Source organism: Neltuma alba, unplaced genomic scaffold (genome assembly GCF_004799145.2).
Source record: "Neltuma alba isolate B1F8T4 unplaced genomic scaffold, ASM479914v2 tig00012137_pilon, whole genome shotgun sequence".
Taxonomy (NCBI): domain Eukaryota; kingdom Viridiplantae; phylum Streptophyta; class Magnoliopsida; order Fabales; family Fabaceae; genus Neltuma; species Neltuma alba.
In genome coordinates this window covers 267,616-280,398 of record NW_021636687.1, presented here as the reverse complement: position 1 = coordinate 280,398, position 12,783 = coordinate 267,616, and the positions used below count along the sequence as shown (strand labels likewise).

The following is a 12,783-nucleotide window of genomic DNA, read 5'->3' as shown; positions in this document are numbered from 1 at the left end:
CATAAAAGGCCTATCCCTCACTATGGGGGACGTAAAGAGCCAACCATCATGTATTAATGGAGGCCTTACCACGTGGTAGTAACAATCAAAACTCTCACCAATTCCCAATTAATGCATCATGCTCAAATCATAATCAAAGAGTAAATAATCATTTCACAATTAACTTTTTTCAGTGGCCTATCTTTCACAAGTTACAAATTCAATCAATATCAATTTAAACCCCACAAGACGGTTTTCCTTTTCAATATATAACATACACTTTGAACACAGTTGCTACTCGAAGCACAAAGCATAAATCCACTCACAGTACCACAAAAGCATGTACAAAGGATTGGAAAGTTGTTACCTCTCGCCTGAGCAAGGAAAAACAAACCAACAACATAGCCCCGTGCACCAACAAGGCTCACAACCGGTCTACACAAGCACACAACCAACATGTATTAGCTTTTAACTAATAATGTGACAAAAAAAACACTTGGAGACACAAAATTCCTAGCTCCAACCACAACTCTACCCAACTAAAAATGGTATAACCATCAAGGCAACACTCCAAGGTCATAAAAATCCATTTAAAACCTTAATTCCTTTCCAAACATCAATTAAAATTCATACCCTCAAGGACCCATTATAGGAATTCAACACCCAAACATTCCATTTGAACAATAGAAGTCTTAACAACATTCTAAACCGATTAAACATCCAATTTAACCCTCCTTAACATAACCCAATTCACAAAACTCAAAATCAACCTCTACATTATCATCCTCAATCACAAACCTCCCATTTCCATAAACCCTAGCTTCAAAAACTCAAGGTTCTTTAAATCCAAGAAAACTACACTGATTAAATACTTAGACTAACCCAAAGCAATCAATTAAATTCAAAACAATCGGTCAAAAAACTCAATTTCATAACAACCTAGAAAACTCTAGGGTTTCACCATAAATCCTCAGAAATTCCAAGAAAGAAAGTAGATTAGAGGTTAAAATCACTTACTTGAGGTAATGGATCCTTAGAAATGCCTTTCCCAAGCCACAACACCGAAACCCTAGCAGAGCCTCTCTCTCTTCCTTCAGATTTTCTAATTTTTGCACCAACAGACCCTCTTGCGACTATATAGATTCGGCACCTTTTGCCGCGGCGAACTAATCCCGAGAGGGAATACTCACCTGGAAACCTGACTTCGCCGCAGCGAACTCCAATCTTCGCTGCGGCATACCCCTACCTTCGTCGCGGCGAACATACCCTGAGAGGGGTCTGTTCACCTATTCCTCTAACATACCTCAATTCCAACCCAAACTCCAAGATCAATGTTAAATCACTAATCTATCCTCAAAATCAACCAAAAGAGGTTATTAAAACCCGATAAAACTCAGAATGTTACACTCTTCTTGAGTGACCCTAAACGCAGGGCAGTCTTCATCATTAGAGTCTTCTTAATCCACATTCTCTCCTTGTACGAAGAAGCTTTTCAAACTTGCAATATATTCGTTCCATGCACCATTAACAACCTTCCTACCTTTCCTATCCTGCTGCAATGGTTCTTCCTCTATCCCCATGAGTTTGTCTTTGAACGAGAGACCTGGAGTAAAACCTGCATCCGAAGCCTCTTCCATGGCATGTCTCACCTTTTTCTTATTTGGAGCATTGTTCTCATCATCCTCATTAGTACACTGGCCGCCTTCTGGTGGGTGGCCTCCCATTCCCATCATCAGCTGAACGAGAGAAAAAAAGACGGCTTGGTTTTCCTTACTCCAAAAGATTCGGTCTTTGACAGCAATTATGTTAGTTTCAGCTTGTTTCATATAGATAAAAAAATTTTAAACTGCATTAACTCTCTATTAAAATATAATAATTTTTTAATTTACCCCTATTTAATATATACACTTTTAAAAAAAAGTTATTTACACTATAGTAAATGAATAATAAAATTATACATTCATGCCAAAAATTTAATAAAATGACTTATAAATAAGATTAAAAAAATTTCTCTTTTCACCTTATAAATAGAACCAAAGGAGTATATAAATATTATTATTTTTTGAATAATTTTTTTGTTTTTATTGAAGCAAAATAGAATCCACCTTAAGACACTCATCTCTCATCTTTCTTCTCTCTCCATTTACTCTCTCCACATTCTTGAAGCCAAAAACTCTTTTGTTAGCTTTGAAAGCAACCAACTTTTGCTCCAAAAGTTGGTTGGGGTAAAAGCCCACCCAAACAACTCATAATATCCAAATAAGCTCCAAATCTTAGTTTCATAGACTCCAAGGTACTTTTACAGCTTCATATGGCAATCTAAACGTGCCCTAAAAAGCCTGGAAATAATTTGAGTGTCCTCAAGTAAATATTTGTGAAATAAAAAACAAACTGATGTATATAAATAAAACTAAATAATAGTGTTATTATACGAGAGCGGGGTAAATTGTGCAATAATTTTCCCTTTTGAGTTAAAAAGTATTATTATCAAAACAACTCCTCTACAAATCTTAAGTCTGACTCGAACCAAGATTAAGTCAAATATCCAATTATATATATATATATAACTTTTAAATACGAGGTGATTTGATTGGGAAAAATAAGGACCTCTATTATTTTTTATTAATCTTTTTTTAATTTTACAGATGAGATTTAGAGATTTGCGAATCCAATTTTCAGGCTTTACAAAGCTTCTATATAACTTATAATCTATGTGCGACTAATTTTCTAATGTTTACAACTAATAAGCTCCCATGATATATAATTGAACTATCTTGATTTATTTGCAACTGAAATATTGCCAATTATGTAAGGTCAAGTGTTTTCATCCATTTATTTTTTTTAAAAAAAAAACTTTGATCATCGTCTATCATTTCACAAATGCATGCATGGTTCTTTATTGTCATTAATTATTTTCCTCTAGTAGTCGTTCGTTGCAATTTTTCCATTAATTTATTGGTATACCAAACAAATCCTAATACATTGTTGTTTGGCATGATGGGAAAAGAATAAAAGAAATTAAATAATATAAGAAATTAAAAAAGGACATAAGAATTACTCCTCCGGTCCTTAATATAAGACCTATTTAACTAACTTGATTAGGTTAAGGAAGTTAGGTAAGTTAGTTAATTATAAGAAATATGACATGTTTTTCCTAAAACACCATAATCATCTTCCTTAATATCCTCTCTCTTCTACTTGATTATAGTTGATGGAGTATCTATAGGGATAATTTTAAAAAAAATTAATAAATATGATAAATAAGTATTATATTTAGGATCAAAATTAACTCAACAATTAAGTCCTATATTAAGGACAAGAAGAATATAACATAAGGAGGCAAGACATGTGTGTACAGTTAAAATATACATTGGATTTAGAACTACTCCCCTTTTCGTGTCTATCATATATATCAATGTTTTAAAAATCAGACCGGATATAAAATTAGAAAGACTAGTAGACCACAATTCAAATAGTTAGATCGGTTAGACCGTCTTGTTGAACTGCTAATATAATAATTAAATTAAACATAATATTATATGCATACAAATATAAAAAAATATTTATGGTAGAATATATATGGACACTTATAGAATCAATTTTTCTATCCGAAATTAGAATCAATTTCATAATTTGCACATATTAAGCATTTCAAATTTCAAAAATGAGGGATTATTTTGCTCCTTTGCGGTACATCATGTGATGCCTAGTAGCTAGTACACTGGATGCTATAATTACAAGTCCTCTGTGTTCAGCATTGGGAATGTGTTGGCCGTTGAAAAAAAAAAGTAGAAAACGAGATTAAATTGATAGACGGTGGAGATAAATGAAAATTAGGGCAATTTTTATTTTTTCAAAATAAAAATTAAAGAGTCTAACCGTAATATGGGTATTCAAACTCTCTCAGCTTCTCAAGCTCCAGCGTTTCAAAATGCTTTGAACTTCATACCAGCTAAAAGACGAGGCTCATTATTTTTTTTTTTCTTCTCCAGTCTATCATCTTGTTCAATTTTTTTGTTGCTGATCTGATAGTTTTGGATATAATCAGTGTTAATGTCGTGAGACATTCTTCTTCTTCCTTCTCTTCTTTATGCTCTTCTTCTCTTCCTTCTCTTCTCCATACCCATGACAGAGAAAAGAATGGGTATTGGGGAGATGTGATGAATGTTTCCAAACCAGTTTTGAGGTGTTGGATTTTCGCCGACGGAAGTTGCAAGTGGATTCTGGAGGTGGAAGTTTGGACTGGTTCTGGCCGGACGGTTTTCAGTTAGCCGCTCCGGTTCCCTGGTTTTTAACGGTTAATGGCTTGATAGCGGCCCAATGCCGAGCAGATTCGGCCTAACCTTTGGAATGAGTTTTCCACCTGGACCGAGCCGAAGGGTGTCCGGTCAGCAGTCCGGCCCGTCGGACCGTCCTCTCTCTCTCTAGACACACACACATGTAGAGAGAGAGAGAGACTCAGAAGGCAAATGGATAAACAGATATAGAGGCCTTTCATCACAACAATGGCGTGGCAAATAATGAGCTCAAACCACAGTGCATCTATGTTATATGGTTATAATTACCAGATTGTGTTGCTTCTGTTTGTGGTCCTTTTACAGATTTGGGTCTCGACCCGCCATGGCTTCGGCTTCAACAGTAGAGTTTCTTCCTGGTTTCGATGGACCCCTTCCCTTTCAACTTGAAACTGGGTATCTCATTTATTCATCTCCTTCTCGATCTTTAATGAGTTATCAGCTTCATTAGATGAAGAAGATTGGTTTTCTAATATAATGAGTAATTGGTCAGGTATGTCGGAGTTGGGGAATCAGAAGAAATGCAAGCTTTCTATCATTTTATTAAGTCCGAAAACAATCCTGAAGATGATCCTCTCCTTCTTTGGCTATCTGGGGGTCCTGGTTGCTCTTCTTTGATGGGCCTTGCCTTTGAAATAGGTAAGCATATCTTCATTTCTCTCTAAATTCAATCTTATCTGTTGTCCTCCGTATATTCATCTAATAAATTGGGTTGATCGATCTCAAGTCCTTTTGTTTTACCACAAAATGATCTGTAATATTTGTTTTTTTATTGTATGTTAATATACATAGGTCCACTTGCACTTATAAACCAACAATACAATGGGAGCTTGCCTAGCTTAGTCTTGAGGCCACAATCATGGACTAAGGTTAGATAGATGTAGTACATTAATTCCTAACTTGCTTTTAATTAGATTAATTTTTAGGCATTACCAAGCTTGCTAACATGTATGTTCTGGATCCCATTGCTCGGTTTGATTTTTTCTCTTCAATATTTTCGTTAATTCATGTTCATAAGAGATTCGGCAAAAGTCTTGTGTTAATTGTCAAGGGCCTAATATATTAAAATTCCTGACAACTATGAAAGCATAAACAGAGTTGTCGTAGTCGCTGTATATATTTTCGTGACAAGTAAATTCCCTAGAATGAGTGGAATAATGTCAACTTCAAAATTGAAAATCTTCCCGACAAGATTGGATTGATTAAAAATCTACAGTTTGAATATGAAAATAGCAATACTTATCGTATATGTAACAAATTGATAATACATGGTATATATTACATCAAGTCCTTAATATAAAAACTAGTTCAACATTCAATTTGGTTCTAAATATAAGACTTTAATCTACTTTGTTTTTCACATTTATCCATTTTTCTCAAGATAGTCCTTGTATAGTTGCACATGTTAAATATTTTATCAAATAATAATTCTAGCTAATACATTTGATTAGCAAGGGTATTCTAAGAAAAATAATTCCTATTTATTAAAAATAACCTACTTAACTATTTTTTTTTAATTAATCAACTCTTATATTAAGGTAGTATATATAAATGTTTTACTTGATCAGGCAAGCAGTATTGTGTTTGTAGACTTACCTGTGGGAGCAGGTTTCAGTTACACCAAAGCCGAAGCAATTGTTAGTGACTGGACATTAATTCATCACGCCCACAAATTTTTGAGGAAGGTACATTTTTAACAACCTACTTCATATTTTAATTATCATCAAGGATGATCAATATGAAAAGATTAATTTCGTGATATTATATCAAAACATTTTATTATACGATATAAATAATGTTCAAATAATCTGAAACATCTATTAATTTTGATTTGTAGTGGCTGATAAATCATCCGGAATACCTATCACATAACGTTAATCTAGCCGGCGACTCTTATGCTGGCATTCCTATTCCACCCTTGTTTCAAGAAATTTCACACGGTACAATTAGTACTCCTAATTTATAACATAAGGACTCTCTCTCTCTCTCTCTCTCTCTATATATATATATATATATATATTTGCATAGATATGCACATAACCAAATGGCTCATTACATGTGCTCGCTTCAGCCAATGAAAATGGGGTTCAGCCGCGATAAATATCCAGGTTTCAAATCATAGTTCTCTCCATTTCTTCTTTTACATTAAAGACAACGTTATAAATTTCAAGGGTTGAAGGACACATAGTAGACTCAAATGTTAAACCTGTATTACGTGTAGGGATGTATACTGGGGAATCCATTGACAACAAAGCTTGAAATAAATTATGCAATCCCTGTGGCTCACGGAATGGGACTCATCTCTGATGAACTCTACGAGGTAAATACCATAATGATGGACAAGTTATATTCTAAGTGCACAGAAGTTGTCAAAATGATTGTTTTAAGAAAGACTAACCTATTGGAACTATTGATTCTACAAGAACAGTCATTACAGCAGAACTGTAGAGGAAATTACAGAAACATTGACCCCAGAAACTTGTTATGTCTCAGAGATTTCCAGCCATTCCAAGAGGTAATATAATTAACCAACTATTGAACTAATTTAATTTCCAACCCTATATTTTATAGAACTAGAGAGAGATAAGCATAAGGGTGTTTCAATTCAGTTGTTCGATTTCTCTTTTTGGTTTCAGTTAATTGCAGAAGTGGATCATATTCAGATTTTGGAACCAGCCTTTTGCGGTTATGATCTAAGAACGATGCCCAAAAGAAATACTTTGAAGAGATCTCTAACTGAGAAAGTGAAGGCCAGAAATACTGCATCAACGTGTCGGGTAATTATTATCGTACTGCACCATTAAGTGTTTGGTGTCTCAGAGGCATCTCCAGGGTTTCAATGTCCCAAATATGAAATCGGTGATTAACAAATTAAAGAACGAATGCTTAAATAAACATTAATTCTTCCACATATATCATACTTACAAAGCTAGTAACATTATTGGAAGAATAATGCTTGTTGATGTCACTAATCTCTGTGATTGTTCAACATTGTTGTTGATCTTTGTCAATATTGGGCCAACAATGATGGCGTTCGCAAAGCACTCCATGTTCGAAAGGTTTGGCCTAATATGTTGGTTATAACCTTCTCTTATATATAATACTGCCACCGACTCTAAATATAAAATCTAATTGGTAGTCCAATTTGCACTACGTATTATTTCTCATATTTAGGACAGGAGGACGTACATTAAATAACATATAGCCTTTGAATCACTTTTCTTTTGTTTTTCTTGTCTCTTTTTTATTGGGTTGCAGGGAACTGTAAGGCATTGGAAACGTTGTGATCATAATACCTTATAAGTTTGAAATCAATAGCAGCTTTCATTTTCATGCAAATCTCAGTGCAGAAGGCTATCGTTCTTTGATATACAGGTTCACATTTAATTCCATATATCTTTTCCATTCCATTTCATTGCCATCATATTCTTCTTAGTTTCTACTGTCCTGAAAACAGAAATTTAGTTATTAGGTACTACTTTCTTCGGTGTTTAATCTAAGAGCTAGATAACTAATTTGTGGATGTTAAATAAATTCGTTGAGCTGGTATACAAGTTGATGACCTGCCTAAATTACCTTATATAATCATGTGTTTTGTAACTACTTTGTTGAGAAACCCCTTAATATATACAATCAATAGGAATATTTTGAGGAAAAACTTATAAATTTGATAGGTAAAGTAAGCTAATGTCTTGTATTTAAAATCAAATCTAACCCAAAATAGTTTTAGGACTGGACATAAGTAGTATTCCTCCGATTCTAAATGTAAAACATATTTTATGGTGTAGTTTACACCATAAAATGGGTCTTACATTTCATCTACTTTGTATCAATTTGCTTCCCAAACTGAGTCTCTGTGTGTATATATAATAAATTAAAGAATCTTGTTGGTTTTGAATTATATATGGTTGATTATAATAAAACTTAAATTTGTTGTTTACATATATATGTGTGTGTGTAAATGTAATCAGTGAAGATGATGACATGACAGTTTCTTTCTTATCAACACAAGCATGGATCAGATCTTTGAATTATTCCATTGTTCATCACTGGAGGCCTTGGCATTTCAATGCCCAAGTTGCTGGGTACGTTGATTTCTCTCTAAATTCGAACACAGAAAAAAAAAACTGCATATTTTCTTAATCTTTCAATATGTGTGTGTGTATCTCAGACTAGTTAATTCCATTATTGATCTTTTTTTTTTTTTTTGCAATAGATACACGAGGACTTGCTCCAATCGAATGACATTTGCAACTGTCAAGGTATAAAATATATATATTTATATATATGCACTTTTTTACTTTTAGATAATAAAACACCATCGACTATTTTTTTTCTTGGAGAAACAAATTAAAATCAAAGGAAAGGTATTGATTTGGATGGATTTTTTATTATAATAATAGTAATAATTGCGGGGCGCAGGAGATACTGCTCCAGAGTTCAAACCTGCAGAATGTCTTGCAATGTTCAAGAGATGGATATCTCATGAAAATCTCTAGCAATGTGTACCAAATTGATTCAACAACACCATCAATAAAAAAGAGTAAATTTTATTATGGAATATTGCACTTGATCAATTGGTCGCGTTTGCCAGTAAACAAGCAAATTTTGGCTAGTCAAATCGATTCATCACGATAATATTTCTTTTTTTTTTTTAATGCTTTACTGACCCCTCTAACAGCTTTTATAGTTTCTATTGATGATTATTGATTCGAGATTATCGGTTTGCTAAGCATTCGTTTAATCCAAATTAAAGTTACTTTTGCGACAGATTAGAGAAACTGTGGATCTTTAATGTTTTGGGCCTCTAACCCACGTTTACCCAAAATTTTCTATATTAATCATAGCCAAATAAAAATTCATTGTATAAAATAAAACAAAGAAACAGATACATAAGCACATGCCTCTTTTCTTTTTCCCCTTTTTATTTCTTTCATGATTAAGAGGTGTTTGTATGGAAACCAAATTAAAGTTTTAAAAAATGACATTTAAATTCCACAAGTTCAATTATTGATAATTAGATTTCAAAATTTTTTTTTTCTAAAAGATGAATCATTCTTTATAAATATGTGAGTCTCCATTGAAACTCATTAGAATAATCTATGAAACTTGAATACATGATTTGCTATTTGCAATTTATTTTCAATAAAATTCCTTGCTACTTAGCTATATCATTAAATTGATTTTGATACTTTTTTTTGTTGGCCTTGAATTGATTTTGAGACCTGAGTGTCATTCTCCCAAAAATATATTCATAATGAAACAAAAATCATATATGTATGTATGTGTGTATATGTATGCATTGCTGTTGCAACTGTGTTTTTATTTTTCCTAGAGCAAAGCTTATTATTAAGGAAAAAACTAGACATCATTATAAAATCATGTAGTCATAAATGATTGTACTGTTCTTAATTTCTCTCCAAATAAAATGGTACAAAGTTTTTTTTAAAAATGGATCTTTACAATTATACTGGCGCAATTGGAGACAGAAATAAAGATTAAATAAATTAAAAAAATATACAGCTACTAGAGAAGGAATAAGAAGCAGAGTTTAAACCATATTGTGTGACCAAAATGACCGGAGCATATTCATTGCCGACACCTTTAGTTTCCTACAGTTTGGACTTATTATGGGCCTCCCTTTCTTGTAGGAGGTGGCTGAGGTATTATTATTATGAGATGTTTTAGTTGTCATTTGGGACTATTTCAAAAAAATTAAAAAGAAAAAAAAAGTTGAAAGTGAATACTGATGGTACTTAAAGTTTAAATCCTCCCCGTGGTGACAATAATGACGTTCAATTGCCGACATCTTTAATAATTATGGTTCCTTAAGCAGCGCATCTTTTAAATTGTGTCAAAAATATAACAAGTTAACCCATAATATAAAAAGTGGCCAGTCTTTATTTTTACACTCAAAATGCCATAGTTCTGGGTAGAGGAGGAGAAGTGGACGATAAGAGTAGAGGAGGAAGGCCGCTTTCCAAAATAATTAATGATATTTTTCTACTTTTATTTTACTTTTTTGATTATATTTATAAGTTACTTCTAACATATTTTACATAGATAAAAAAAAACATTAAACTTCATTGACTCTCATTTAAAATTTAACAATTTTTCAACTTTATCCCTATTTGATATACATTATACTTCATATAAACAAAGTCAACATAATAATAAATGAAGGATAAAATTATACATCTATACAAAAAATTCTCTCAATGTATTATAAATAGGACAAAAAATATTTCTCTCTATCCTATAAATAGGACCAAAGGAATATTAATTGCGAGAAAGATAATTTTAAATATAAGAGATAAATGGGAGATATCAGTGATAATAAAAAATGTATTTAAAAAATACTTTATCACTTTCATTATGAATAAAATAGGTAAATTACATCCTCGTATCTTGCTCTTCCTTTTCCTTGACCTCCACTACGTTGCCTAGGCTTGTGAGTTAGACCCAAATTTGAGCGTTTGGCATGGCATTGGATCTAACTGAGTTTTAATTTATTTAGCCCTAAAGTGGCTTTTAAATCAAAGCTACTTTTTGTTGTTTACGCCTTTTAACATCCTGTGCTTCCCCTTTTCCATTATCACCTCTGCTTCTTTCTATACCTCCACCAAAGTTGGTCAACACACGTTACATTTCAACCATTTTAATAAACAAAAGTTAACGCATATACTGTAATTACATATACTGGGTCAAAATGATTAGGACAAGTTAAAATTTAGGAATTGATCCGTTACAACCAATCAAAAGCATAACGACAAAAATATTAATTTTCTTTTTGGAGAATACCTAGGTTAAATTTATATTCATTATGTCAGTTTTTCAATCATACATAATTATATGTTCTATTTTTTTATGTGAGTTTAGAACTAAATGATGATATTTTAGAATGAGTTATTTGAAAATTTGACATAAAAAATTTTATATAAATATTTTTCTTTATTTAATATTATATCACATTATATTTTCGGATGGGCCTAATAAAATAGATGCAAATGAATGGGACCCTTAGGTCTGGCCGACGTGGCATTATTTATTTTTGTCCTAATAAAATTAATTAGTCATTAATATCAATTACATCAGGGCCAAATCATTCCACTTTCGTCACAACAATCTTATAAGCATGATATTCCTTTTTTGTCATGACTTTTTCTGTTACGATGGAATGCCACATTATTATTAGAATAAAACACTCAAAGACCCCACACGATTGAGAAGTTTGGTTTTCCAACAAACCAAAAAAACCATAGATTGGTTGGGTTTTATTTAAAAGATATTGAATTTCATTATTAGACTTTTGATAAAAGGGAATATATATTAGTAGTGCAATGATATAATATCCCCGGATCCTTTTTCATATTTTTTTCTGATTATTCTTTAATTTTTAAAGAGAAGCATGGATATACAGACACAAATGCATTGCACAGACATTAGCCGACCTTGCTTATAGTAAGTTTGAGAAAAAAATGCATAGGAATTTATTGAACTTAAATATTTTTCTCCCACATCTTTGTGATGAGATGAAAAAAATGTGCTGTCAATACATGTTGTAATGGCTGTTAATAGTTTCACCTTAAGTTATTAATAACTGCATTTTAGTTGTCAACATGAGAAAAAGTATTATTAATACCTAGTATGATAGTTGTTAATTATTGCATATTAAACTGTTAATAACTGCTCTTTCAGTTGTCAACGTGTATTTAAAAAACAAAAGATGAGGGTATTATAGTAATCGAATAGTAGAATCTCTTAAGGTCTTTTGGAACTCCAGATTAGTTTAATAATTTTAAGAGATTTTTTTGTAGTTATTTCTCTTAAATGAGATCTTAATGCAATTTTTTCTAAAATTAAATATAGTAACTACCAACAAAGAGTGGTCCTAGTAGAAGTAGCTTCGACTTCTTAAGTATATATGGGTCTCGAATTTGAGTTGAAGTGAATATATAAAATACTTCTAAGAGAGCTAGTTTCAATTGGGTTCAATAATACTCGAGCACCTAATCCCCCACTAACTGGTGATGTCTTGTTACCAGTCAATTTGAAACCTTCAAGCTCCATTTTATTTTATTGATATGCGCGCATGGCACAACTATTACGCTCATCTTTTTGTCTTTTTAAGAATTGGACTTTTCTGGTTTTCACGGATACTATTAACAATCACGATTAATATATTTATGACCATTCATTTCATAGATAATAAACAACTTATTATGGTCCGCTTCTCTTTCCCTATATATATCCAGACAAATCCCCCACTTTTCCTATGTAAATTTCATAGTCTCACTTTCTTATATATTCCTTAAAAGGTAATGTATGGTAAAAATGTTTTATCTGAATCAAAATCTATTTGACAATAATTTGACACAATCCAATAACTAAACTATGAACTAGTATTTGAGTATTTTAACTGGCTTTAGTCGCTAATTGATAGTCCACTTTTTAGTATATGGTTTTTTCTGAAAAGGTAATGTATATGTTTTTTTTTCCTGAATTTTTA

At 32.1% G+C, this 12,783-nt stretch overlaps 1 pseudogene; it reads left to right on the top strand.

Moving 5' to 3' along the window:
- The first annotated feature begins 4,599 nt into the window (after positions 1 to 4,599).
- On the top strand, positions 4,600 to 8,773 carry LOC114723411 (serine carboxypeptidase-like 12; annotated as a pseudogene).
- Positions 8,774 to 12,783: the final 4,010 nt, after the last annotated feature.